This window comes from Rhinoderma darwinii, unplaced genomic scaffold (genome assembly GCF_050947455.1).
Source record: "Rhinoderma darwinii isolate aRhiDar2 unplaced genomic scaffold, aRhiDar2.hap1 Scaffold_4475, whole genome shotgun sequence".
NCBI lineage: Eukaryota > Metazoa > Chordata > Amphibia > Anura > Rhinodermatidae > Rhinoderma > Rhinoderma darwinii.
In genome coordinates, this window is record NW_027463918.1 from 13904 (window position 1) to 41059 (window position 27156).

Here is a 27156-nt window from a genome sequence, read left to right on the forward strand (position 1 = left end):
GCAAGCAAAAGAAGCAAATCCTGTCTGGCTTCCTCTCCGGCCTTTATTCACCTCCCGTGTAGCTGTGAGTGTGTGAGCCTGCAGGGCCCCATGGAATTGCCTAGAAGTAGGCTGAATCGCTGCAAGGGCTGAACAGCAGTATCGGGCAGGCTCGGGCAACGCGCGGCCCGTTCGGGTTATCGCTTCTCGGCCTTTTGGCTAAGATCAAGTGTAGTATCTGTTCTTATCAGTTTAATATCTGATACGTCCCCTATCTGGGGACCATATATTAAATGGATTTTTAGAACAGGGAGATGGAAATAGAGCTTGCTCTGTCCACTCCACGCATTGACCTGGTATTGCAGTATTTCCAGGACCGGTGCACCCTTTCCTTATGTGTTGACTAAAAGCAGATTCCAAAAGTGTTTTTTGTCTTTGCTATTGTTTCTGTCTTTCTGAAGGGATCTCCCCTTTTAATCCCATTATTTCAACACCTGTTGGACAATGCATGAGTGATAATGAGCTCATTGATTAAATGCAATTAATGAATAGATTGCCACCTCTTGTTGTGTGTCGTCTGTGTTTCTGTGTTTCCGGCATTTCACATTGGAACACCTCATTCACCTTCCTTGTCTTCTCTCCGCCCTCCCTTTTAGGTAAGTTAAAGAGCTGCACCTGAGCCAGCCACTGATTGATTGATTGATTGATTGATTGATTGATTGATTGATTGATTGATTGATTGATGCAGCACAACAGTCAAATAGTGGAGTGGAGTAGGGGAACAGCAAACAGCCAATAAAGCAGCCCGCCCGCTCGCCTGCCCGCCACAATGGACCTACCTGTGTACACTAGATGGATGTGATGGAATGTACTGTCGTCCCTACATTTCAAGAAGAAGTAAGAATTGCAGTTGCAACAAAGCCTTGCTTGCCTACAAAGAGAGCAGCAATTTGGATTTGTTACTATGTTACCTAGAAGAATAACAAACTGTGCAAGGATGGAGGTTGTAGGAGCAAGGAGAAGTTGTCTGTAAAGTTGGTGGATGCCTATTTTCCATTTTGCAGTCCCTTGTCTCCCTCTTGTGGCCTCCTGGAGGCAACTAGCTGTGCAAAAAAAAGACAGCCTGGCGGCCGGCTGTTGCAGTGTTGCCCTCTCAGGCAACACTGAGTGACTGACTGAGCCTCACCGTCTTATATAAAGTTCAGACGGAACTTTGCACGTGTCATAGTGGAGCCCTCAGGATTCCAGAGCCAGCTTTCTGACATCATAATGGGGCCTCAGAGATAAAAGCCTGGGCCCAGGCAGTGTTGGTCAGTGCTGCTCAGCAGGCAGCACTGGACTGGACTGGATTACAGCTGATACAAGGTGTGAAGGAACAAGGGGTGGCTGTGGGCATGCACTTGCTGCCGCTGCCAGTGTTTATCTGCATGGCAGCAGGGCATTTGGGCGTTGCCAGGAAGGCGTTTTTATGTAGATTCCTCCTCTTTCAGCACTGCATTGTGGTGCAAGCAAAAGAAGCAAATCCTGTCTGGCTTCCTCTCCGGCCTTTATTCACCTCCCGTGTAGCTGTGAGTGTGTGAGCCTGCAGGGCCCCATGGAATTGCCTAGAAGTAGGCTGAATCGCTGCAAGGGCTGAACAGCAGTATCGGGCAGGCTCGGGCAACGCGCGGCCCGTTCGGGTTATCGCTTCTCGGCCTTTTGGCTAAGATCAAGTGTAGTATCTGTTCTTATCAGTTTAATATCTGATACGTCCCCTATCTGGGGACCATATATTAAATGGATTTTTAGAACAGGGAGATGGAAATAGAGCTTGCTCTGTCCACTCCACGCATTGACCTGGTATTGCAGTATTTCCAGGACCGGTGCACCCTTTCCTTATGTGTTGACTAAAAGCAGATTCCAAAAGTGTTTTTTGTCTTTGCTATTGTTTCTGTCTTTCTGAAGGGATCTCCCCTTTTAATCCCATTATTTCAACACCTGTTGGACAATGCATGAGTGATAATGAGCTCATTGATTAAATGCAATTAATGAATAGATTGCCACCTCTTGTTGTGTGTCGTCTGTGTTTCTGTGTTTCCGGCATTTCACATTGGAACACCTCATTCACCTTCCTTGTCTTCTCTCCGCCCTCCCTTTTAGGTAAGTTAAAGAGCTGCACCTGAGCCAGCCACTGATTGATTGATTGATTGATTGATTGATTGATTGATTGATTGATTGATTGATTGATGCAGCACAACAGTCAAATAGTGGAGTGGAGTAGGGGAACAGCAAACAGCCAATAAAGCAGCCCGCCCGCTCGCCTGCCCGCCACAATGGACCTACCTGTGTACACTAGATGGATGTGATGGAATGTACTGTCGTCCCTACATTTCAAGAAGAAGTAAGAATTGCAGTTGCAACAAAGCCTTGCTTGCCTACAAAGAGAGCAGCAATTTGGATTTGTTACTATGTTACCTAGAAGAATAACAAACTGTGCAAGGATGGAGGTTGTAGGAGCAAGGAGAAGTTGTCTGTAAAGTTGGTGGATGCCTATTTTCCATTTTGCAGTCCCTTGTCTCCCTCTTGTGGCCTCCTGGAGGCAACTAGCTGTGCAAAAAAAAGACAGCCTGGCGGCCGGCTGTTGCAGTGTTGCCCTCTCAGGCAACACTGAGTGACTGACTGAGCCTCACCGTCTTATATAAAGTTCAGACGGAACTTTGCACGTGTCATAGTGGAGCCCTCAGGATTCCAGAGCCAGCTTTCTGACATCATAATGGGGCCTCAGAGATAAAAGCCTGGGCCCAGGCAGTGTTGGTCAGTGCTGCTCAGCAGGCAGCACTGGACTGGACTGGATTACAGCTGATACAAGGTGTGAAGGAACAAGGGGTGGCTGTGGGCATGCACTTGCTGCCGCTGCCAGTGTTTATCTGCATGGCAGCAGGGCATTTGGGCGTTGCCAGGAAGGCGTTTTTATGTAGATTCCTCCTCTTTCAGCACTGCATTGTGGTGCAAGCAAAAGAAGCAAATCCTGTCTGGCTTCCTCTCCGGCCTTTATTCACCTCCCGTGTAGCTGTGAGTGTGTGAGCCTGCAGGGCCCCATGGAATTGCCTAGAAGTAGGCTGAATCGCTGCAAGGGCTGAACAGCAGTATCGGGCAGGCTCGGGCAACGCGCGGCCCGTTCGGGTTATCGCTTCTCGGCCTTTTGGCTAAGATCAAGTGTAGTATCTGTTCTTATCAGTTTAATATCTGATACGTCCCCTATCTGGGGACCATATATTAAATGGATTTTTAGAACAGGGAGATGGAAATAGAGCTTGCTCTGTCCACTCCACGCATTGACCTGGTATTGCAGTATTTCCAGGACCGGTGCACCCTTTCCTTATGTGTTGACTAAAAGCAGATTCCAAAAGTGTTTTTTGTCTTTGCTATTGTTTCTGTCTTTCTGAAGGGATCTCCCCTTTTAATCCCATTATTTCAACACCTGTTGGACAATGCATGAGTGATAATGAGCTCATTGATTAAATGCAATTAATGAATAGATTGCCACCTCTTGTTGTGTGTCGTCTGTGTTTCTGTGTTTCCGGCATTTCACATTGGAACACCTCATTCACCTTCCTTGTCTTCTCTCCGCCCTCCCTTTTAGGTAAGTTAAAGAGCTGCACCTGAGCCAGCCACTTGATTGATTGATTGATTGATTGATTGATTGATTGATTGATTGATTGATGCAGCACAACAGTCAAATAGTGGAGTGGAGTAGGGGAACAGCAAACAGCCAATAAAGCAGCCCGCCCGCTCGCCTGCCCGCCACAATGGACCTACCTGTGTACACTAGATGGATGTGATGGAATGTACTGTCGTCCCTACATTTCAAGAAGAAGTAAGAATTGCAGTTGCAACAAAGCCTTGCTTGCCTACAAAGAGAGCAGCAATTTGGATTTGTTACTATGTTACCTAGAAGAATAACAAACTGTGCAAGGATGGAGGTTGTAGGAGCAAGGAGAAGTTGTCTGTAAAGTTGGTGGATGCCTATTTTCCATTTTGCAGTCCCTTGTCTCCCTCTTGTGGCCTCCTGGAGGCAACTAGCTGTGCAAAAAAAAGACAGCCTGGCGGCCGGCTGTTGCAGTGTTGCCCTCTCAGGCAACACTGAGTGACTGACTGAGCCTCACCGTCTTATATAAAGTTCAGACGGAACTTTGCACGTGTCATAGTGGAGCCCTCAGGATTCCAGAGCCAGCTTTCTGACATCATAATGGGGCCTCAGAGATAAAAGCCTGGGCCCAGGCAGTGTTGGTCAGTGCTGCTCAGCAGGCAGCACTGGACTGGACTGGATTACAGCTGATACAAGGTGTGAAGGAACAAGGGGTGGCTGTGGGCATGCACTTGCTGCCGCTGCCAGTGTTTATCTGCATGGCAGCAGGGCATTTGGGCGTTGCCAGGAAGGCGTTTTTATGTAGATTCCTCCTCTTTCAGCACTGCATTGTGGTGCAAGCAAAAGAAGCAAATCCTGTCTGGCTTCCTCTCCGGCCTTTATTCACCTCCCGTGTAGCTGTGAGTGTGTGAGCCTGCAGGGCCCCATGGAATTGCCTAGAAGTAGGCTGAATCGCTGCAAGGGCTGAACAGCAGTATCGGGCAGGCTCGGGCAACGCGCGGCCCGTTCGGGTTATCGCTTCTCGGCCTTTTGGCTAAGATCAAGTGTAGTATCTGTTCTTATCAGTTTAATATCTGATACGTCCCCTATCTGGGGACCATATATTAAATGGATTTTTAGAACAGGGAGATGGAAATAGAGCTTGCTCTGTCCACTCCACGCATTGACCTGGTATTGCAGTATTTCCAGGACCGGTGCACCCTTTCCTTATGTGTTGACTAAAAGCAGATTCCAAAAGTGTTTTTTGTCTTTGCTATTGTTTCTGTCTTTCTGAAGGGATCTCCCCTTTTAATCCCATTATTTCAACACCTGTTGGACAATGCATGAGTGATAATGAGCTCATTGATTAAATGCAATTAATGAATAGATTGCCACCTCTTGTTGTGTGTCGTCTGTGTTTCTGTGTTTCCGGTATTTCACATTGGAACACCTCATTCACCTTCCTTGTCTTCTCTCCGCCCTCCCTTTTAGGTAAGTTAAAGAGCTGCACCTGAGCCAGCCACTGATTGATTGATTGATTGATTGATTGATTGATTGATTGATTGATTGATGCAGCACAACAGTCAAATAGTGGAGTGGAGTAGGGGAACAGCAAACAGCCAATAAAGCAGCCCGCCCGCTCGCCTGCCCGCCACAATGGACCTACCTGTGTACACTAGATGGATGTGATGGAATGTACTGTCGTCCCTACATTTCAAGAAGAAGTAAGAATTGCAGTTGCAACAAAGCCTTGCTTGCCTACAAAGAGAGCAGCAATTTGGATTTGTTACTATGTTACCTAGAAGAATAACAAACTGTGCAAGGATGGAGGTTGTAGGAGCAAGGAGAAGTTGTCTGTAAAGTTGGTGGATGCCTATTTTCCATTTTGCAGTCCCTTGTCTCCCTCTTGTGGCCTCCTGGAGGCAAATAAATGTGCAAAAAAAAGACAGCCTGGCGGCCGGCTGTTGCAGTGTTGCCCTCTCAGGCAACACTGAGTGACTGACTGAGCCTCACCGTCTTATATAAAGTTCAGACGGAACTTTGCACGTGTCATAGTGGAGCCCTCAGGATTCCAGAGCCAGCTTTCTGACATCATAATGGGGCCTCAGAGATAAAAGCCTGGGCCCAGGCAGTGTTGGTCAGTGCTGCTCAGCAGGCAGCACTGGACTGGATTAAAGCTAATACAAGTTGTGAAGGAACAAGGGGTGGCTGTGGGCATGCACTTACTGCTGCTGCTGCTGCTGCTGCTGCTGCTGCTGCTGCTGCTGCCAGTATTTGCACGGCAGGAGGGCATTTGGGCGTTGCCAAGAAGGCGTTTTTATGTCGATTCCTCCTCTTTCAGCACTGCATTGTGGTGCAAGCAAAAGAAGCAAATCCTGTGTAGCTTCCTCTCCGGCCTTTATTCACCTCCCGCTTAGTAGCTGTAAATGTGTGTGAGCCTGCAGGGCCCCATGGAATTGCCTAGGAGTAGGCTGAATCGCTGCAAGGGGTGAACAGCAGTATTAGGCAGGCTCGGTCAACGCCAGGCCCATTCGGGTTATCGCTTCTCGGCCTTTTGGCTAAGATCAAGTGTAGTATCTGTTCTTATCAGTTTAATATCTGATACGTCCCCTATCTGGGGACCATATATTAAATGGATTTTTAGAACAGGGAGATGGAAATAGAGCTTGCTCTGTCCACTCCACGCATTGACCTGGTATTGCAGTATTTCCAGGACCGGTGCACCCTTCCCTTATGTGTTTACTAAAATCAGATTCCAAAAGTGCTATTTGTGTTTGCTATTGTTTTTGTCTTTCTGATGGGATCTCCCCTTTTAATCCCATTATTTCAACACCTGTTGGACAATGCATGAGTGATAATGAGCTCATTGATTAAATGCAATTAATGAATAGATTGCCACCTCTTGTTGTGTGTCGTCTGTGTTTCTGTGTTTCCGGCATTTCACATTGGAACAGCTCATTTACCTTCCTTGTCTTCTCTCCGCCCTCCCTTTTAGGTAAGTTAAAGAGCTGCACCTGAGCCAGCCACTGATTGATTGATTGATTGATTGATTGATTGATTGATTGATTGATTGATTGATTGATGCAGCACCACAGTCAAATAGTGGAGTGGAGTAGGGGAACAGCAAACAGCCAATAAAGCAGCCCGCCCGCTCGCCTGCCCGCCACAATGGACCTACCTGTGTACACTAGATGGATGTGATGGAATGTACTGTCGTCCCTACATTTCAAGAAGAAGTAAGAATTGCAGTTGCAACAAAGCCTTGCTTGCCTACAAAGAGAGCAGCAATTTGGATTTGTTACTATGTTACCTAGAAGAATAACAAACTGTGCAAGGATGGAGGTTGTAGGAGCAAGGAGAAGTTGTCTGTAAAGTTGGTGGATGCCTATTTTCCATTTTGCAGTCCCTTGTCTCCCTCTTGTGGCCTCCTGGAGGCAAATAAATGTGCAAAAAAAAGACAGCCTGGCGGCCGGCTGTTGCAGTGTTGCCCTCTCAGGCAACACTGAGTGACTGACTGAGCCTCACCGTCTTATATAAAGTTCAGACGGAACTTTGCACGTGTCATAGTGGAGCCCTCAGGATTCCAGAGCCAGCTTTCTGACATCATAATGGGGCCTCAGAGATAAAAGCCTGGGCCCAGGCAGTGTTGGTCAGTGCTGCTCAGCAGGCAGCACTGGACTGGATTAAAGCTAATACAAGTTGTGAAGGAACAAGGGGTGGCTGTGGGAATGCACTTACTGCTGCTGCTGCTGCTGCTGCTGCTGCCAGTATTTGCACGGCAGGAGGGCATTTGGGCGTTGCCAAGAAGGCGTTTTTATGTCGATTCCTCCTCTTTCAGCACTGCATTGTGGTGCAAGCAAAAGAAGCAAATCCTGTGTAGCTTCCTCTCCGGCCTTTATTCACCTCCCGCTTAGTAGCTGTAAATGTGTGTGAGCCTGCAGGGCCCCATGGAATTGCCTAGGAGTAGGCTGAATCGCTGCAAGGGGTGAACAGCAGTATTAGGCAGGCTCGGTCAACGCCAGGCCCATTCGGGTTATCGCTTCTCGGCCTTTTGGCTAAGATCAAGTGTAGTATCTGTTCTTATCAGTTTAATATCTGATACGTCCCCTATCTGGGGACCATATATTAAATGGATTTTTAGAACAGGGAGATGGAAATAGAGCTTGCTCTGTCCACTCCACGCATTGACCTGGTATTGCAGTATTTCCAGGACCGGTGCACCCTTCCCTTATGTGTTTACTAAAATCAGATTCCAAAAGTGCTATTTGTGTTTGCTATTGTTTTTGTCTTTCTGATGGGATCTCCCCTTTTAATCCCATTATTTCAACACCTGTTGGACAATGCATGAGTGATAATGAGCTCATTGATTAAATGCAATTAATGAATAGATTGCCACCTCTTGTTGTGTGTCGTCTGTGTTTCTGTGTTTCCGGCATTTCACATTGGAACAGCTCATTCACCTTCCTTGTCTTCTCTCCGCCCTCCCTTTTAGGTAAGTTAAAGAGCTGCACCTGAGCCAGCCACTGATTGATTGATTGATTGATTGATTGATTGATTGATTGATTGATTGATGCAGCACCACAGTCAAATAGTGGAGTGGAGTAGGGGAACAGCAAACAGCCAATAAAGCAGCCCGCCCGCTCGCCTGCCCGCCACAATGGACCTACCTGTGTACACTAGATGGATGTGATGGAATGTACTGTCGTCCCTACATTTCAAGAAGAAGTAAGAATTGCAGTTGCAACAAAGCCTTGCTTGCCTACAAAGAGAGCAGCAATTTGGATTTGTTACTATGTTACCTAGAAGAATAACAAACTGTGCAAGGATGGAGGTTGTAGGAGCAAGGAGAAGTTGTCTGTAAAGTTGGTGGATGCCTATTTTCCATTTTGCAGTCCCTTGTCTCCCTCTTGTGGCCTCCTGGAGGCAAATAAATGTGCAAAAAAAAGACAGCCTGGCGGCCGGCTGTTGCAGTGTTGCCCTCTCAGGCAACACTGAGTGACTGACTGAGCCTCACCGTCTTATATAAAGTTCAGACGGAACTTTGCACGTGTCATAGTGGAGCCCTCAGGATTCCAGAGCCAGCTTTCTGACATCATAATGGGGCCTCAGAGATAAAAGCCTGGGCCCAGGCAGTGTTGGTCAGTGCTGCTCAGCAGGCAGCACTGGACTGGATTAAAGCTAATACAAGTTGTGAAGGAACAAGGGGTGGCTGTGGGCATGCACTTACTGCTGCTGCTGCTGCTGCTGCTGCTGCTGCCAGTATTTGCACGGCAGGAGGGCATTTGGGCGTTGCCAAGAAGGCGTTTTTATGTCGATTCCTCCTCTTTCAGCACTGCATTGTGGTGCAAGCAAAAGAAGCAAATCCTGTGTAGCTTCCTCTCCGGCCTTTATTCACCTCCCGCTTAGTAGCTGTAAATGTGTGTGAGCCTGCAGGGCCCCATGGAATTGCCTAGGAGTAGGCTGAATCGCTGCAAGGGGTGAACAGCAGTATTAGGCAGGCTCGGTCAACGCCAGGCCCATTCGGGTTATCGCTTCTCGGCCTTCTGGCTGAGATCAAGTGTAGTTCTGATTACTTGTAGTCAGTGCTGCCTGGTCTTGGTTAGGAGGTGCTCAGGTACCCTCTCTCTCGGCCTCGGGGGATCGTCCAGGTTCGCCTGGACTTCACCCCCGTGCTGCTATTTGGGAGAGAGGCTTAGTCCTGAGCAACGGGTTGCGATCCATATACCCCCGTGTAGGTTTCGACCGAAAAGGGGAGTTGCGCCCAAAGTTGCGCCTACTAAGGAGTAGCGTAACGATCCCAAAAAACCTTACTCACCATGGACGAGGATCCATGTGAGATACCGGCTTATGCCCGGATTAAAAACACAATTCGTGTAGTGCTATCGGAGGAGAAGGCGACGACCTGCGGCTTAAAATTCGTGGTGGAGACCGTACTTGTTGGTATCTTCAACATCCAGAAGCGAGAAATTTTGGCGGTGCAGGATTACCCAAGAAGGAGGACATACGACGTTACTTTCATACAGAATGGAGTATTCCGAGATCTGCTGGCGGCTTATACGGTAAAAAATGACCCGAGACTGGACGGTGTTGATTTTTATGAGCACGTTATGGACATCACTAAAATGATAGTTATAAAGATGTACTGCCCTTTTGCCGACTTAAAAGAAGTGATGTCCTTTTTATTCCCTTATTTTAAAACTGTGAAATGTATTGGCAAAGTCATGAATGAGGTTGGTGTATGGACCTCAAAGTGGAGATTCAATGTAACATGTTATAAAGATGCCAATTTTACAGGAGGGATAATGTTGCCGCCAGCACGTTTTAAAATAGGTGATATGGCCGGAGACTTTTATTTTTCAGGGATGCCTCCATTCTGTAGGAAGTGCCAAAAGTACGGTCACACCAAGGAGTCTTGTGACAGCACCTGTAGGAACTGCGGCAGCTCTGAGCACGAGACCAAAACTTGCCCTCTGGGGAAAAGGTGCCGTTTTTGCAGCCGAGTTGGTCACCTCTATGCTACTTGTCCCCACAGATCTAAGGAGTTGGAACAACCTGAGGACCGGCCAAGGCGTCCCGAGCGGCCCGCAGGCCAGATCACCCCTGTACAAAGAGAGGAACCCCAAGGAGGTGAGCAAGACGAAATGGATACCTCCAGCAGACCCCCCCAAACAGGTGACCCTAAAGAGCAGAGGCGACAAAAACGCAGAGCCAGTGATCAGCGGACGAAAGAGCCCCCCCAGGAGACTGGGGCGCAGGATAGTTCGGATGAAGCTGATCCTACTGGCCTGCAAGAGATGCTGGGTCAGCCTGTACCTGAGGCAGAGGTCCCGGGCGGAGCGGCAGCGCTCACTAAGAGACGTAGGGCGTACTCGGAGGTGGCAGCGGGGGTGCCGATGGGAGTACCTGCCAGGTTGAAGGCAGGGAAACCAGTTGACGTGCCCCCGGAAGCGACAACTGAAGGTCCCCCCCCTTCCAGACAGTTGGGGGATATAGGGACAGCTGCCTCCGAGGTAAGCGTGGTCCCTGAGACGTCCAGAAGCGCGATTCCTGCCCCTATAGAAGGGGAGGACGCTGCCAAAGATTGCGGAATCTTACCCGTTGAGTCCGTCTGGGACCCATTTTCAAGAAGCGCCTTAGGTATGGGGGGTCAGCTGAGTGACGGGTCTTCCTCTCAAACCTCATCGATGCGTACATTTGACTCGAGGAAATATGATGATGAGAGCTCGAGTGGGGTGTCTGGCGACGCGGAGGACTGCTGAGGCCTCCTCGGGTAAGATAAAAATAGACTGTCTCTCTCCCTTTTCCTCATGGCTGAGTTATGTGGTCTTTCCCTTAATGTAAGAAGCGTGCACTCACAGACAAGAAGAGCTGCCCTTTTCAACTACCTTTCTGTTTTTACCGCCTCAGTGTTTTTCCTACAGGAATGCTGCATACCTCACCGCATGAATTATAAAAAATATGAGGAAGACTGGAGACTCGGACCTTCAGTGTGGTCCGGGTCCAATGAATCCAAAGCCGCAGGTGTCGCCATTTTATTCAAAGGGAACGTTTTAATTGATCGTTTTTATGAAATTTTACCAGGCAGAATTTTAATGGTCAAAGCTTTTATAAACGGTGTTAGATGGCAGTTTTTAAACTTTTATGGTTCTACAGACAAGAAGGAAAGAGCAAAAATGCTAGAAATTTTACCCCTTTTTATCAATGATTCAGAACCACTTATTTTAGCTGGTGATTTTAATTGTATTTTAAAGGGGGAACGCCGGTTCTCGAATTCAGTAAGTCGAAACTATGATAAAACCCCGTCTATTTTAAAAGATATTACAGTGGATTTTAAACTTACTGATGTTTTTAAAAAATGCAATAGGGATCTACCTGAAGAGGACGGCGTCACCTGGAGCAATGTAAACTGCAGCTCCAGGATTGATTTTATTTTTTGCTCTTATCAAATACTGCCTTTTAAATGTGATCTTAATTCTAACGTGTTTTCTGACCATAAACTTTTATATTTTAAAGTTAATTTGAACGATCAAAGGAGAACTCCGAAGAAAGCCTGGAAATTAAACGTATCCCTTTTAGAGGATCCGCAAATTTTATCCGATTTTATCACCTTTTATAAGGGCTGCAGACGGGTAAGACATCCCAATATGCTAATTGTTTCCTGGTGGGAGAAAATGAAAATAAAGATAAGAGATTTTTTTATTAAAGCTGGGATGAAGAAAGCCAAAGAAAAATTTGAATTTTATGCTAATTTAAATACCCGTCTGCAGACCCAATACAAGTTCAGAGAACAGGGTATGCAGGTGGAGAAAGAGATCACCGAAATTAAAAAAGAAATCTCCCAGTGCCTGGAGCAGAGGGGAAAGGAGATAATCTTTCGCTCTAAGGTAAAACATCTTGAAGAAAATGAGACCTGCTCCAGGTACTTCTTCAAGAAAATAAATGATAAGCATACCCTGTTAAATGAGATAGATGGGGAAACAAATACCCAAAACATTTTAAAAAAGGTGCACGGTTTTTATGCGGATCTTTTTAATACAAAACATGTTGATGTTGATTTTATGAACGACTCATTGAAGGAGGTGGATGCTGTTTTAGATCCTGCTTCCCAAGTGTTTTTATTACAGGATATTACGGAACAGGAGATTTTAGAAACTACAAAGAGTTTTAAAACAGGTAAAGTCCCTGGCCCTGACGGTATACCTATAGAATTCTATGTTATATTTTATGGTATTTTAAAAGAGGATCTCCACCCTCTTTTTACCCAAGTTTTTAGAACAAAAGCCCTCCCGGGGTCCTGGAAGAAAGGCGAGGTGTCCCTGCTTTACAAAAAGGGGGACAAAACAGACATTAAAAATTGGAGGCCTATCACTTTGCTAAACTCTGACTACAAAATAATGGCGAAGATATGTGCGAACAGATTAAAAGCAGTGATAGGCCAGATCATACACTCCAATCAGGTCTGTGGGATACCCGGGAGGAGTATATGGGATAATTTAAACCTTTTAAAAGATGTGATCAGTGACACGAAAGAGAGAGGAGGTAAAATGGCAATTTTATCTATAGATTTTGAGAAAGCCTTCGATAGAGTGTCACATTTTTATCTTTTTAAGGTTTTAGAAAAAATGGGTATACCGGAAGGTTTTTTACAGTCTCTGAAGGCCTTTTATGAAAATTGTACTAGTAAAATTTTAGTAAAGGGTTTTAAGACACAGGATGTCCTTTTAAATTCCGGAGTGAAGCAGGGGTGTCCCTTGTCCCCACTACTTTTTATTTGTGCGATCGAGCCTCTACTCTGCAGGTTAAGAAAGGATAAGCAGATAAGCGGAGTCCCCCTGCCGGGCGGGGGGGGACTAGAGGCTAAAGTGGTGGGGTACATGGACGATGTCGCGGTCCTTTGCAGGGACACCCTGTCATTACAGAAATCCTTTAAACAGATTTACCAATTCTGTTGCTCCTCCGGTTTTTTAGTAAATTTTAATAAAAGTAACATCTTAAATATTGGCAAAATGGTTTTAATGGACATTCCAGTCCCTGTGTCAGAGTCTGTACAAATTTTAGGAGTCTCCTTCAATGAGTCAAATAATGGTTTTACCAGTTGGGACTTGGTGGCACAAAAAGTTAATCAGAAAATTTGCATGTGGAACATGAGAAAGTTAACAATGGAGGGAAAGGTTTTAATTACAAAAATGGTGATTTTACCTATTTTATTATATTTAAGTATGGTATTCCCTCCCCCTGAGATTTTATTGAAAAAAATAATTAAAGCATGTTTCACATTTTTATGGAACTCCAGGATGGAAAAGCTCAGGAGAGAGAAGGTAATATTACCCAAACCAATGGGGGGGAAAGATTTCCCCGATATAAAAGCATTCCTTTTAATAAAATTTTTTACTTTATGTCTTAATGCAGTTTTTAAGGAACATTACTGGTCATATTTTATACGTTTTAACACAGGTTATTTTATGAGGAGGAACGGTTGGTTCTCCACGGTTTTAAGCTCCCCGTATGCTTTTAACCTTTCTGGCCAGTATAAGATTTTAGAAAAAATTGTAAACCTTTTTAACTTAAAAGACAAAAATATTAACGAAGTAAAAAATAGTAAAGGAATTTTAAAAAAGATAAAAGAAAATGTTTTAGTAGCTCCCATCAGTAATTTTAATGAACAAAAATGCAAAGAAATATGGAAGATGGTGAGCGCTAAATATCTTTTTAACCCACAGAAAGATCTGGCCTGGAGCTGTGCCCACGAGTGTCTTCCATGCCGGGCATTCCAGCATCGAAGGGGACTGACCAACTCGGCTGCGTGTCCAAGGGGAGGATGTAGAGATGACGAGACAGTCTACCACCTATTCTGGGAATGTTTTTACGCGAAATCGATATGGACAAGAATCCTCCCCTTGGTACAGAAGATTACAGGACTTCGGAGATACACAAGTGATGGCGTTTTATATGGATGCCTGGAATGCCCAACACAGACTCGAAAAATGATGGCATGGAAGATCACCAACTGCGTAAAAGCAGCTCTGTGGGCGGCCAGAAACATTTTATTATTTAAGCATGAAGTTTTAGCTGTGGAAGATGTTTTAGCCATTTGTCTTAATGAAATGTACAAATATTTTCTTTTAGATAAAAAACTCTCTCCTGTTTTATGTAGAAAATGGTTTTTAAGTGAATGGAGTTCCATAATATGATGCCACCAAGTGCCCTTTTATAAATTGTTTTATATGACAATTTGTATTTATTTGTATTAAACCATGGTTGTAAATTTATGTAAATTTCTTTTGTAAAAACGTATTGATTTTCTGTAAATCTGTTCAAAATTTTAAATAAACGGTTACCTCCTTTGTTGGGGTAGTCAACTCAAAAAATCTGTTCTTATCAGTTTAATATCTGATACGTCCCCTATCTGGGGACCATATATTAAATGGATTTTTAGAACAGGGAGATGGAAATAGAGCTTGCTCTGTCCACTCCACGCATTGACCTGGTATTGCAGTATTTCCAGGACCGGTGCACCCTTCCCTTATGTGTTTACTAAAATCAGATTCCAAAAGTGCTATTTGTGTTTGCTATTGTTTTTGTCTTTCTGATGGGATCTCCCCTTTTAATCCCATTATTTCAACACCTGTTGGACAATGCATGAGTGATAATGAGCTCATTGATTAAATGCAATTAATGAATAGATTGCCACCTCTTGTTGTGTGTCGTCTGTGTTTCTGTGTTTCCGGCATTTCACATTGGAACAGCTCATTTACCTTCCTTGTCTTCTCTCCGCCCTCCCTTTTAGGTAAGTTAAAGAGCTGCACCTGAGCCAGCCACTGATTGATTGATTGATTGATTGATTGATTGATTGATTGATTGATTGATTGATTGATTGATTGATGCAGCACCACAGTCAAATAGTGGAGTGGAGTAGGGGAACAGCAAACAGCCAATAAAGCAGCCCGCCCGCTCGCCTGCCCGCCACAATGGACCTACCTGTGTACACTAGATGGATGTGATGGAATGTACTGTCGTCCCTACATTTCAAGAAGAAGTAAGAATTGCAGTTGCAACAAAGCCTTGCTTGCCTACAAAGAGAGCAGCAATTTGGATTTGTTACTATGTTACCTAGAAGAATAACAAACTGTGCAAGGATGGAGGTTGTAGGAGCAAGGAGAAGTTGTCTGTAAAGTTGGTGGATGCCTATTTTCCATTTTGCAGTCCCTTGTCTCCCTCTTGTGGCCTCCTGGAGGCAAATAAATGTGCAAAAAAAAGACAGCCTGGCGGCCGGCTGTTGCAGTGTTGCCCTCTCAGGCAACACTGAGTGACTGACTGAGCCTCACCGTCTTATATAAAGTTCAGACGGAACTTTGCACGTGTCATAGTGGAGCCCTCAGGATTCCAGAGCCAGCTTTCTGACATCATAATGGGGCCTCAGAGATAAAAGCCTGGGCCCAGGCAGTGTTGGTCAGTGCTGCTCAGCAGGCAGCACTGGACTGGATTAAAGCTAATACAAGTTGTGAAGGAACAAGGGGTGGCTGTGGGCATGCACTTACTGCTGCTGCTGCTGCTGCTGCTGCTGCTGCTGCCAGTATTTGCACGGCAGGAGGGCATTTGGGCGTTGCCAAGAAGGCGTTTTTATGTCGATTCCTCCTCTTTCAGCACTGCATTGTGGTGCAAGCAAAAGAAGCAAATCCTGTGTAGCTTCCTCTCCGGCCTTTATTCACCTCCCGCTTAGTAGCTGTAAATGTGTGTGAGCCTGCAGGGCCCCATGGAATTGCCTAGGAGTAGGCTGAATCGCTGCAAGGGGTGAACAGCAGTATTAGGCAGGCTCGGTCAACGCCAGGCCCATTCGGGTTATCGCTTCTCGGCCTTTTGGCTAAGATCAAGTGTAGTATCTGTTCTTATCAGTTTAATATCTGATACGTCCCCTATCTGGGGACCATATATTAAATGGATTTTTAGAACAGGGAGATGGAAATAGAGCTTGCTCTGTCCACTCCACGCATTGACCTGGTATTGCAGTATTTCCAGGACCGGTGCACCCTTCCCTTATGTGTTTACTAAAATCAGATTCCAAAAGTGCTATTTGTGTTTGCTATTGTTTTTGTCTTTCTGATGGGATCTCCCCTTTTAATCCCATTATTTCAACACCTGTTGGACAATGCATGAGTGATAATGAGCTCATTGATTAAATGCAATTAATGAATAGATTGCCACCTCTTGTTGTGTGTCGTCTGTGTTTCTGTGTTTCCGGCATTTCACATTGGAACAGCTCATTCACCTTCCTTGTCTTCTCTCCGCCCTCCCTTTTAGGTAAGTTAAAGAGCTGCACCTGAGCCAGCCACTGATTGATTGATTGATTGATTGATTGATTGATTGATTGATTGATTGATTGATTGATTGATGCAGCACCACAGTCAAATAGTGGAGTGGAGTAGGGGAACAGCAAACAGCCAATAAAGCAGCCCGCCCGCTCGCCTGCCCGCCACAATGGACCTACCTGTGTACACTAGATGGATGTGATGGAATGTACTGTCGTCCCTACATTTCAAGAAGAAGTAAGAATTGCAGTTGCAACAAAGCCTTGCTTGCCTACAAAGAGAGCAGCAATTTGGATTTGTTACTATGTTACCTAGAAGAATAACAAACTGTGCAAGGATGGAGGTTGTAGGAGCAAGGAGAAGTTGTCTGTAAAGTTGGTGGATGCCTATTTTCCATTTTGCAGTCCCTTGTCTCCCTCTTGTGGCCTCCTGGAGGCAAATAAATGTGCAAAAAAAAGACAGCCTGGCGGCCGGCTGTTGCAGTGTTGCCCTCTCAGGCAACACTGAGTGACTGACTGAGCCTCACCGTCTTATATAAAGTTCAGACGGAACTTTGCACGTGTCATAGTGGAGCCCTCAGGATTCCAGAGCCAGCTTTCTGACATCATAATGGGGCCTCAGAGATAAAAGCCTGGGCCCAGGCAGTGTTGGTCAGTGCTGCTCAGCAGGCAGCACTGGACTGGATTAAAGCTAATACAAGTTGTGAAGGAACAAGGGGTGGCTGTGGGCATGCACTTACTGCTGCTGCTGCTGCTGCCAGTATTTGCACGGCAGGAGGGCATTTGGGCGTTGCCAAGAAGGCGTATGTCGATTCCTCCTCTTTCAGCACTGCATTGTGGTGCAAGCAAAAGAAGCAAATCCTGTGTAGCTTCCTCTCCGGCCTTTATTCACCTCCCGCTTAGTAGCTGTAAATGTGTGTGAGCCTGCAGGGCCCCATGGAATTGCCTAGGAGTAGGCTGAATCGCTGCAAGGGGTGAACAGCAGTATTAGGCAGGCTCGGTCAACGCCAGGCCCATTCGGGTTATCGCTTCTCGGCCTTTTGGCTAAGATCAAGTGTAGTATCTGTTCTTATCAGTTTAATATCTGATACGTCCCCTATCTGGGGACCATATATTAAATGGATTTTTAGAACAGGGAGATGGAAATAGAGCTTGCTCTGTCCACTCCACGCATTGACCTGGTATTGCAGTATTTCCAGGACCGGTGCACCCTTCCCTTATGTGTTTACTAAAATCAGATTCCAAAAGTGCTATTTGTGTTTGCTATTGTTTTTGTCTTTCTGATGGGATCTCCCCTTTTAATCCCATTATTTCAACACCTGTTGGACAATGCATGAGTGATAATGAGCTCATTGATTAAATGCAATTAATGAATAGATTGCCACCTCTTGTTGTGTGTCGTCTGTGTTTCTGTGTTTCCGGCATTTCACATTGGAACACCTCATTCACCTTCCTTGTCTTCTCTCCGCCCTCCCTTTTAGGTAAGTTAAAGAGCTGCACCTGAGCCAGCCACTGATTGATTGATTGATTGATTGATTGATTGATTGATTGATTGATTGATTGATTGATTGATTGATGCAGCACCACAGTCAAATAGTGGAGTGGAGTAGGGGAACAGCAAACAGCCAATAAAGCAGCCCGCCCGCTCGCCTGCCCGCCACAATGGACCTACCTGTGTACACTAGATGGATGTGATGGAATGTACTGTCGTCCCTACATTTCAAGAAGAAGTAAGAATTGCAGTTGCAACAAAGCCTTGCTTGCCTACAAAGAGAGCAGCAATTTGGATTTGTTACTATGTTACCTAGAAGAATAACAAACTGTGCAAGGATGGAGGTTGTAGGAGCAAGGAGAAGTTGTCTGTAAAGTTGGTGGATGCCTATTTTCCATTTTGCAGTCCCTTGTCTCCCTCTTGTGGCCTCCTGGAGGCAAATAAATGTGCAAAAAAAAGACAGCCTGGCGGCCGGCTGTTGCAGTGTTGCCCTCTCAGGCAACACTGAGTGACTGACTGAGCCTCACCGTCTTATATAAAGTTCAGACGGAACTTTGCACGTGTCATAGTGGAGCCCTCAGGATTCCAGAGCCAGCTTTCTGACATCATAATGGGGCCTCAGAGATAAAAGCCTGGGCCCAGGCAGTGTTGGTCAGTGCTGCTCAGCAGGCAGCACTGGACTGGATTAAAGCTAATACAAGTTGTGAAGGAACAAGGGGTGGCTGTGGGCATGCACTTACTGCTGCTGCTGCTGCTGCTGCTGCCAGTATTTGCACGGCAGGAGGGCATTTGGGCGTTGCCAAGAAGGCGTTTTTATGTCGATTCCTCCTCTTTCAGCACTGCATTGTGGTGCAAGCAAAAGAAGCAAATCCTGTGTAGCTTCCTCTCCGGCCTTTATTCACCTCCCGCTTAGTAGCTGTAAATGTGTGTGAGCCTGCAGGGCCCCATGGAATTGCCTAGGAGTAGGCTGAATCGCTGCAAGGGGTGAACAGCAGTATTAGGCAGGCTCGGTCAACGCCAGGCCCATTCGGGTTATCGCTTCTCGGCCTTTTGGCTAAGATCAAGTGTAGTATCTGTTCTTATCAGTTTAATATCTGATACGTCCCCTATCTGGGGACCATATATTAAATGGATTTTTAGAACAGGGAGATGGAAATAGAGCTTGCTCTGTCCACTCCACGCATTGACCTGGTATTGCAGTATTTCCAGGACCGGTGCACCCTTCCCTTATGTGTTTACTAAAATCAGATTCCAAAAGTGCTATTTGTGTTTGCTATTGTTTTTGTCTTTCTGATGGGATCTCCCCTTTTAATCCCATTATTTCAACACCTGTTGGACAATGCATGAGTGATAATGAGCTCATTGATTAAATGCAATTAATGAATAGATTGCCACCTCTTGTTGTGTGTCGTCTGTGTTTCTGTGTTTCCGGCATTTCACATTGGAACAGCTCATTCACCTTCCTTGTCTTCTCTCCGCCCTCCCTTTTAGGTAAGTTAAAGAGCTGCACCTGAGCCAGCCACTGATTGATTGATTGATTGATTGATTGATTGATTGATTGATTGATTGATTGATGCAGCACCACAGTCAAATAGTGGAGTGGAGTAGGGGAACAGCAAACAGCCAATAAAGCAGCCCGCCCGCTCGCCTGCCCGCCACAATGGACCTACCTGTGTACACTAGATGGATGTGATGGAATGTACTGTCGTCCCTACATTTCAAGAAGAAGTAAGAATTGCAGTTGCAACAAAGCCTTGCTTGCCTACAAAGAGAGCAGCAATTTGGATTTGTTACTATGTTACCTAGAAGAATAACAAACTGTGCAAGGATGGAGGTTGTAGGAGCAAGGAGAAGTTGTCTGTAAAGTTGGTGGATGCCTATTTTCCATTTTGCAGTCCCTTGTCTCCCTCTTGTGGCCTCCTGGAGGCAAATAAATGTGCAAAAAAAAGACAGCCTGGCGGCCGGCTGTTGCAGTGTTGCCCTCTCAGGCAACACTGAGTGACTGACTGAGCCTCACCGTCTTATATAAAGTTCAGACGGAACTTTGCACGTGTCATAGTGGAGCCCTCAGGATTCCAGAGCCAGCTTTCTGACATCATAATGGGGCCTCAGAGATAAAAGCCTGGGCCCAGGCAGTGTTGGTCAGTGCTGCTCAGCAGGCAGCACTGGACTGGATTAAAGCTAATACAAGTTGTGAAGGAACAAGGGGTGGCTGTGGGCATGCACTTACTGCTGCTGCTGCTGCTGCTGCCAGTATTTGCACGGCAGGAGGGCATTTGGGCGTTGCCAAGAAGGCGTTTTTATGTCGATTCCTCCTCTTTCAGCACTGCATTGTGGTGCAAGCAAAAGAAGCAAATCCTGTGTAGCTTCCTCTCCGGCCTTTATTCACCTCCCGCTTAGTAGCTGTAAATGTGTGTGAGCCTGCAGGGCCCCATGGAATTGCCTAGGAGTAGGCTGAATCGCTGCAAGGGGTGAACAGCAGTATTAGGCAGGCTCGGTCAACGCCAGGCCCATTCGGGTTATCGCTTCTCGGCCTTTTGGCTAAGATCAAGTGTAGTATCTGTTCTTATCAGTTTAATATCTGATACGTCCCCTATCTGGGGACCATATATTAAATGGATTTTTAGAACAGGGAGATGGAAATAGAGCTTGCTCTGTCCACTCCACGCATTGACCTGGTATTGCAGTATTTCCAGGACCGGTGCACCCTTCCCTTATGTGTTTACTAAAATCAGATTCCAAAAGTGCTATTTGTGTTTGCTATTGTTTTTGTCTTTCTGATGGGATCTCCCCTTTTAATCCCATTATTTCAACACCTGTTGGACAATGCATGAGTGATAATGAGCTCATTGATTAAATGCAATTAATGAATAGATTGCCACCTCTTGTTGTGTGTCGTCTGTGTTTCTGTGTTTCCGGCATTTCACATTGGAACAGCTCATTCACCTTCCTTGTCTTCTCTCCGCCCTCCCTTTTAGGTAAGTTAAAGAGCTGCACCTGAGCCAGCCACTGATTGATTGATTGATTGATTGATTGATTGATTGATTGATTGATTGATTGATGCAGCACCACAGTCAAATAGTGGAGTGGAGTAGGGGAACAGCAAACAGCCAATAAAGCAGCCCGCCCGCTCGCCTGCCCGCCACAATGGACCTACCTGTGTACACTAGATGGATGTGATGGAATGTACTGTCGTCCCTACATTTCAAGAAGAAGTAAGAATTGCAGTTGCAACAAAGCCTTGCTTGCCTACAAAGAGAGCAGCAATTTGGATTTGTTACTATGTTACCTAGAAGAATAACAAACTGTGCAAGGATGGAGGTTGTAGGAGCAAGGAGAAGTTGTCTGTAAAGTTGGTGGATGCCTATTTTCCATTTTGCAGTCCCTTGTCTCCCTCTTGTGGCCTCCTGGAGGCAAATAAATGTGCAAAAAAAAGACAGCCTGGCGGCCGGCTGTTGCAGTGTTGCCCTCTCAGGCAACACTGAGTGACTGACTGAGCCTCACCGTCTTATATAAAGTTCAGACGGAACTTTGCACGTGTCATAGTGGAGCCCTCAGGATTCCAGAGCCAGCTTTCTGACATCATAATGGGGCCTCAGAGATAAAAGCCTGGGCCCAGGCAGTGTTGGTCAGTGCTGCTCAGCAGGCAGCACTGGACTGGATTAAAGCTAATACAAGTTGTGAAGGAACAAGGGGTGGCTGTGGGCATGCACTTACTGCTGCTGCTGCTGCTGCTGCTGCTGCTGCTGCCAGTATTTGCACGGCAGGAGGGCATTTGGGCGTTGCCAAGAAGGCGTTTTTATGTCGATTCCTCCTCTTTCAGCACTGCATTGTGGTGCAAGCAAAAGAAGCAAATCCTGTGTAGCTTCCTCTCCGGCCTTTATTCACCTCCCGCTTAGTAGCTGTAAATGTGTGTGAGCCTGCAGGGCCCCATGGAATTGCCTAGGAGTAGGCTGAATCGCTGCAAGGGGTGAACAGCAGTATTAGGCAGGCTCGGTCAACGCCAGGCCCATTCGGGTTATCGCTTCTCGGCCTTTTGGCTAAGATCAAGTGTAGTATCTGTTCTTATCAGTTTAATATCTGATACGTCCCCTATCTGGGGACCATATATTAAATGGATTTTTAGAACAGGGAGATGGAAATAGAGCTTGCTCTGTCCACTCCACGCATTGACCTGGTATTGCAGTATTTCCAGGACCGGTGCACCCTTCCCTTATGTGTTTACTAAAATCAGATTCGAAAAGTGCTATTTGTGTTTGCTATTGTTTTTGTCTTTCTGATGGGATCTCCCCTTTTAATCCCATTATTTCAACACCTGTTGGACAATGCATGAGTGATAATGAGCTCATTGATTAAATGCAATTAATGAATAGATTGCCACCTCTTGTTGTGTGTCGTCTGTGTTTCTGTGTTTCCGGCATTTCACATTGGAACAGCTCATTCACCTTCCTTGTCTTCTCTCCGCCCTCCCTTTTAGGTAAGTTAAAGAGCTGCACCTGAGCCAGCCACTGATTGATTGATTGATTGATTGATTGATTGATTGATTGATGCAGCACCACAGTCAAATAGTGGAGTGGAGTAGGGGAACAGCAAACAGCCAATAAAGCAGCCCGCCCGCTCGCCTGCCCGCCACAATGGACCTACCTGTGTACACTAGATGGATGTGATGGAATGTACTGTCGTCCCTACATTTCAAGAAGAAGTAAGAATTGCAGTTGCAACAAAGCCTTGCTTGCCTACAAAGAGAGCAGCAATTTGGATTTGTTACTATGTTACCTAGAAGAATAACAAACTGTGCAAGGATGGAGGTTGTAGGAGCAAGGAGAAGTTGTCTGTAAAGTTGGTGGATGCCTATTTTCCATTTTGCAGTCCCTTGTCTCCCTCTTGTGGCCTCCTGGAGGCAAATAAATGTGCAAAAAAAAGACAGCCTGGCGGCCGGCTGTTGCAGTGTTGCCCTCTCAGGCAACACTGAGTGACTGACTGAGCCTCACCGTCTTATATAAAGTTCAGACGGAACTTTGCACGTGTCATAGTGGAGCCCTCAGGATTCCAGAGCCAGCTTTCTGACATCATAATGGGGCCTCAGAGATAAAAGCCTGGGCCCAGGCAGTGTTGGTCAGTGCTGCTCAGCAGGCAGCACTGGACTGGATTAAAGCTAATACAAGTTGTGAAGGAACAAGGGGTGGCTGTGGGCATGCACTTACTGCTGCTGCTGCTGCTGCTGCTGCTGCCAGAATTTGCACGGCAGGAGGGCATTTGGGCGTTGCCAAGAAGGCGTTTTTATGTCGATTCCTCCTCTTTCAGCACTGCATTGTGGTGCAAGCAAAAGAAGCAAATCCTGTGTAGCTTCCTCTCCGGCCTTTATTCACCTCCCGCTTAGTAGCTGTAAATGTGTGTGAGCCTGCAGGGCCCCATGGAATTGCCTAGGAGTAGGCTGAATCGCTGCAAGGGGTGAACAGCAGTATTAGGCAGGCTCGGTCAACGCCAGGCCCATTCGGGTTATCGCTTCTCGGCCTTTTGGCTAAGATCAAGTGTAGTATCTGTTCTTATCAGTTTAATATCTGATACGTCCCCTATCTGGGGACCATATATTAAATGGATTTTTAGAACAGGGAGATGGAAATAGAGCTTGCTCTGTCCACTCCACGCATTGACCTGGTATTGCAGTATTTCCAGGACCGGTGCACCCTTCCCTTATGTGTTTACTAAAATCAGATTCCAAAAGTGCTATTTGTGTTTGCTATTGTTTTTGTCTTTCTGATGGGATCTCCCCTTTTAATCCCATTATTTCAACACCTGTTGGACAATGCATGAGTGATAATGAGCTCATTGATTAAATGCAATTAATGAATAGATTGCCACCTCTTGTTGTGTGTCGTCTGTGTTTCTGTGTTTCCGGCATTTCACATTGGAACAGCTCATTCACCTTCCTTGTCTTCTCTCCGCCCTCCCTTTTAGGTAAGTTAAAGAGCTGCACCTGAGCCAGCCACTGATTGATTGATTGATTGATTGATTGATTGATTGATTGATTGATTGATTGATTGATGCAGCACCACAGTCAAATAGTGGAGTGGAGTAGGGGAACAGCAAACAGCCAATAAAGCAGCCCGCCCGCTCGCCTGCCCGCCACAATGGACCTACCTGTGTACACTAGATGGATGTGATGGAATGTACTGTCGTCCCTACATTTCAAGAAGAAGTAAGAATTGCAGTTGCAACAAAGCCTTGCTTGCCTACAAAGAGAGCAGCAATTTGGATTTGTTACTATGTTACCTAGAAGAATAACAAACTGTGCAAGGATGGAGGTTGTAGGAGCAAGGAGAAGTTGTCTGTAAAGTTGGTGGATGCCTATTTTCCATTTTGCAGTCCCTTGTCTCCCTCTTGTGGCCTCCTGGAGGCAAATAAATGTGCAAAAAAAAGACAGCCTGGCGGCCGGCTGTTGCAGTGTTGCCCTCTCAGGCAACACTGAGTGACTGACTGAGCCTCACCGTCTTATATAAAGTTCAGACGGAACTTTGCACGTGTCATAGTGGAGCCCTCAGGATTCCAGAGCCAGCTTTCTGACATCATAATGGGGCCTCAGAGATAAAAGCCTGGGCCCAGGCAGTGTTGGTCAGTGCTGCTCAGCAGGCAGCACTGGACTGGATTAAAGCTAATACAAGTTGTGAAGGAACAAGGGGTGGCTGTGGGCATGCACTTACTGCTGCTGCTGCTGCTGCTGCTGCTGCCAGAATTTGCACGGCAGGAGGGCATTTGGGCGTTGCCAAGAAGGCGTTTTTATGTCGATTCCTCCTCTTTCAGCACTGCATTGTGGTGCAAGCAAAAGAAGCAAATCCTGTGTAGCTTCCTCTCCGGCCTTTATTCACCTCCCGCTTAGTAGCTGTAAATGTGTGTGAGCCTGCAGGGCCCCATGGAATTGCCTAGGAGTAGGCTGAATCGCTGCAAGGGGTGAACAGCAGTATTAGGCAGGCTCGGTCAACGCCAGGCCCATTCGGGTTATCGCTTCTCGGCCTTTTGGCTAAGATCAAGTGTAGTATCTGTTCTTATCAGTTTAATATCTGATACGTCCCCTATCTGGGGACCATATATTAAATGGATTTTTAGAACAGGGAGATGGAAATAGAGCTTGCTCTGTCCACTCCACGCATTGACCTGGTATTGCAGTATTTCCAGGACCGGTGCACCCTTCCCTTATGTGTTTACTAAAATCAGATTCCAAAAGTGCTATTTGTGTTTGCTATTGTTTTTGTCTTTCTGATGGGATCTCCCCTTTTAATCCCATTATTTCAACACCTGTTGGACAATGCATGAGTGATAATGAGCTCATTGATTAAATGCAATTAATGAATAGATTGCCACCTCTTGTTGTGTGTCGTCTGTGTTTCTGTGTTTCCGGCATTTCACATTGGAACAGCTCATTCACCTTCCTTGTCTTCTCTCCGCCCTCCCTTTTAGGTAAGTTAAAGAGCTGCACCTGAGCCAGCCACTGATTGATTGATTGATTGATTGATTGATTGATTGATTGATTGATTGATTGATGCAGCACCACAGTCAAATAGTGGAGTGGAGTAGGGGAACAGCAAACAGCCAATAAAGCAGCCCGCCCGCTCGCCTGCCCGCCACAATGGACCTACCTGTGTACACTAGATGGATGTGATGGAATGTACTGTCGTCCCTACATTTCAAGAAGAAGTAAGAATTGCAGTTGCAACAAAGCCTTGCTTGCCTACAAAGAGAGCAGCAATTTGGATTTGTTACTATGTTACCTAGAAGAATAACAAACTGTGCAAGGATGGAGGTTGTAGGAGCAAGGAGAAGTTGTCTGTAAAGTTGGTGGATGCCTATTTTCCATTTTGCAGTCCCTTGTCTCCCTCTTGTGGCCTCCTGGAGGCAAATAAATGTGCAAAAAAAAGACAGCCTGGCGGCCGGCTGTTGCAGTGTTGCCCTCTCAGGCAACACTGAGTGACTGACTGAGCCTCACCGTCTTATATAAAGTTCAGACGGAACTTTGCACGTGTCATAGTGGAGCCCTCAGGATTCCAGAGCCAGCTTTCTGACATCATAATGGGGCCTCAGAGATAAAAGCCTGGGCCCAGGCAGTGTTGGTCAGTGCTGCTCAGCAGGCAGCACTGGACTGGATTAAAGCTAATACAAGTTGTGAAGGAACAAGGGGTGGCTGTGGGCATGCACTTACTGCTGCTGCTGCTGCTGCTGCTGCCAGTATTTGCACGGCAGGAGGGCATTTGGGCGTTGCCAAGAAGGCGTTTTTATGTTGATTCCTCCTCTTTCAGCACTGCATTGTGGTGCAAGCAAAAGAAGCAAATCCTGTGTAGCTTCCTCTCCGGCCTTTATTCACCTCCCGCTTAGTAGCTGTAAATGTGTGTGAGCCTGCAGGGCCCCATGGAATTGCCTAGGAGTAGGCTGAATCGCTGCAAGGGGTGAACAGCAGTATTAGGCAGGCTCGGTCAACGCCAGGCCCATTCGGGTTATCGCTTCTCGGCCTTTTGGCTAAGATCAAGTGTAGTATCTGTTCTTATCAGTTTAATATCTGATACGTCCCCTATCTGGGGACCATATATTAAATGGATTTTTAGAACAGGGAGATGGAAATAGAGCTTGCTCTGTCCACTCCACGCATTGACCTGGTATTGCAGTATTTCCAGGACCGGTGCACCCTTCCCTTATGTGTTTACTAAAATCAGATTCCAAAAGTGCTATTTGTGTTTGCTATTGTTTTTGTCTTTCTGATGGGATCTCCCCTTTTAATCCCATTATTTCAACACCTGTTGGACAATGCATGAGTGATAATGAGCTCATTGATTAAATGCAATTAATGAATAGATTGCCACCTCTTGTTGTGTGTCGTCTGTGTTTCTGTGTTTCCGGCATTTCACATTGGAACAGCTCATTCACCTTCCTTGTCTTCTCTCCGCCCTCCCTTTTAGGTAAGTTAAAGAGCTGCACCTGAGCCAGCCACTGATTGATTGATTGATTGATTGATTGATTGATTGATTGATTGATTGATGCAGCACCACAGTCAAATAGTGGAGTGGAGTAGGGGAACAGCAAACAGCCAATAAAGCAGCCCGCCCGCTCGCCTGCCCGCCACAATGGACCTACCTGTGTACACTAGATGGATGTGATGGAATGTACTGTCGTCCCTACATTTCAAGAAGAAGTAAGAATTGCAGTTGCAACAAAGCCTTGCTTGCCTACAAAGAGAGCAGCAATTTGGATTTGTTACTATGTTACCTAGAAGAATAACAAACTGTG

At 46.1% G+C, this 27156-nt stretch overlaps 15 non-coding genes across 15 annotated transcripts; all 15 read left to right on the forward strand.

The window, feature by feature from the left end:
* Window positions 1–178: 178 nt before the first annotated feature.
* Window positions 179–369, forward strand: LOC142716146 (U2 spliceosomal RNA). The gene has a single exon (XR_012871411.1). It is a non-coding gene; the product is annotated as a U2 spliceosomal RNA (small nuclear RNA).
* Window positions 370–1661: 1292 nt separating this feature from the next.
* LOC142716148 (U2 spliceosomal RNA) lies at window positions 1662–1852 on the forward strand. The gene has a single exon (XR_012871412.1). It is a non-coding gene; the product is annotated as a U2 spliceosomal RNA (small nuclear RNA).
* A 1292-nt stretch (window positions 1853–3144) lies between these two features.
* LOC142716149 (U2 spliceosomal RNA) lies at window positions 3145–3335 on the forward strand. Its single transcript, XR_012871413.1, has one exon. It is a non-coding gene; the product is annotated as a U2 spliceosomal RNA (small nuclear RNA).
* A 1285-nt stretch (window positions 3336–4620) lies between these two features.
* On the forward strand, window positions 4621–4811 carry LOC142716150 (U2 spliceosomal RNA). The gene has a single exon (XR_012871414.1). It is a non-coding gene; the product is annotated as a U2 spliceosomal RNA (small nuclear RNA).
* A 1313-nt stretch (window positions 4812–6124) lies between these two features.
* LOC142716151 (U2 spliceosomal RNA) lies at window positions 6125–6315 on the forward strand. Its single transcript, XR_012871415.1, has one exon. It is a non-coding gene; the product is annotated as a U2 spliceosomal RNA (small nuclear RNA).
* Window positions 6316–7621: 1306 nt separating this feature from the next.
* Window positions 7622–7812, forward strand: LOC142716152 (U2 spliceosomal RNA). Its single transcript, XR_012871416.1, has one exon. It is a non-coding gene; the product is annotated as a U2 spliceosomal RNA (small nuclear RNA).
* A 6608-nt stretch (window positions 7813–14420) lies between these two features.
* Window positions 14421–14607, forward strand: LOC142716139 (U2 spliceosomal RNA). The gene has a single exon (XR_012871404.1). It is a non-coding gene; the product is annotated as a U2 spliceosomal RNA (small nuclear RNA).
* A 1320-nt stretch (window positions 14608–15927) lies between these two features.
* LOC142716154 (U2 spliceosomal RNA) lies at window positions 15928–16118 on the forward strand. The gene has a single exon (XR_012871418.1). It is a non-coding gene; the product is annotated as a U2 spliceosomal RNA (small nuclear RNA).
* Window positions 16119–17415: 1297 nt separating this feature from the next.
* LOC142716155 (U2 spliceosomal RNA) lies at window positions 17416–17606 on the forward strand. Its single transcript, XR_012871419.1, has one exon. It is a non-coding gene; the product is annotated as a U2 spliceosomal RNA (small nuclear RNA).
* A 1311-nt stretch (window positions 17607–18917) lies between these two features.
* On the forward strand, window positions 18918–19108 carry LOC142716156 (U2 spliceosomal RNA). The gene has a single exon (XR_012871420.1). It is a non-coding gene; the product is annotated as a U2 spliceosomal RNA (small nuclear RNA).
* A 1296-nt stretch (window positions 19109–20404) lies between these two features.
* LOC142716157 (U2 spliceosomal RNA) lies at window positions 20405–20595 on the forward strand. Its single transcript, XR_012871421.1, has one exon. It is a non-coding gene; the product is annotated as a U2 spliceosomal RNA (small nuclear RNA).
* A 1308-nt stretch (window positions 20596–21903) lies between these two features.
* Window positions 21904–22094, forward strand: LOC142716159 (U2 spliceosomal RNA). Its single transcript, XR_012871422.1, has one exon. It is a non-coding gene; the product is annotated as a U2 spliceosomal RNA (small nuclear RNA).
* A 1290-nt stretch (window positions 22095–23384) lies between these two features.
* On the forward strand, window positions 23385–23575 carry LOC142716160 (U2 spliceosomal RNA). Its single transcript, XR_012871423.1, has one exon. It is a non-coding gene; the product is annotated as a U2 spliceosomal RNA (small nuclear RNA).
* Window positions 23576–24881: 1306 nt separating this feature from the next.
* On the forward strand, window positions 24882–25072 carry LOC142716161 (U2 spliceosomal RNA). The gene has a single exon (XR_012871424.1). It is a non-coding gene; the product is annotated as a U2 spliceosomal RNA (small nuclear RNA).
* A 1299-nt stretch (window positions 25073–26371) lies between these two features.
* LOC142716162 (U2 spliceosomal RNA) lies at window positions 26372–26562 on the forward strand. The gene has a single exon (XR_012871425.1). It is a non-coding gene; the product is annotated as a U2 spliceosomal RNA (small nuclear RNA).
* Window positions 26563–27156: the final 594 nt, after the last annotated feature.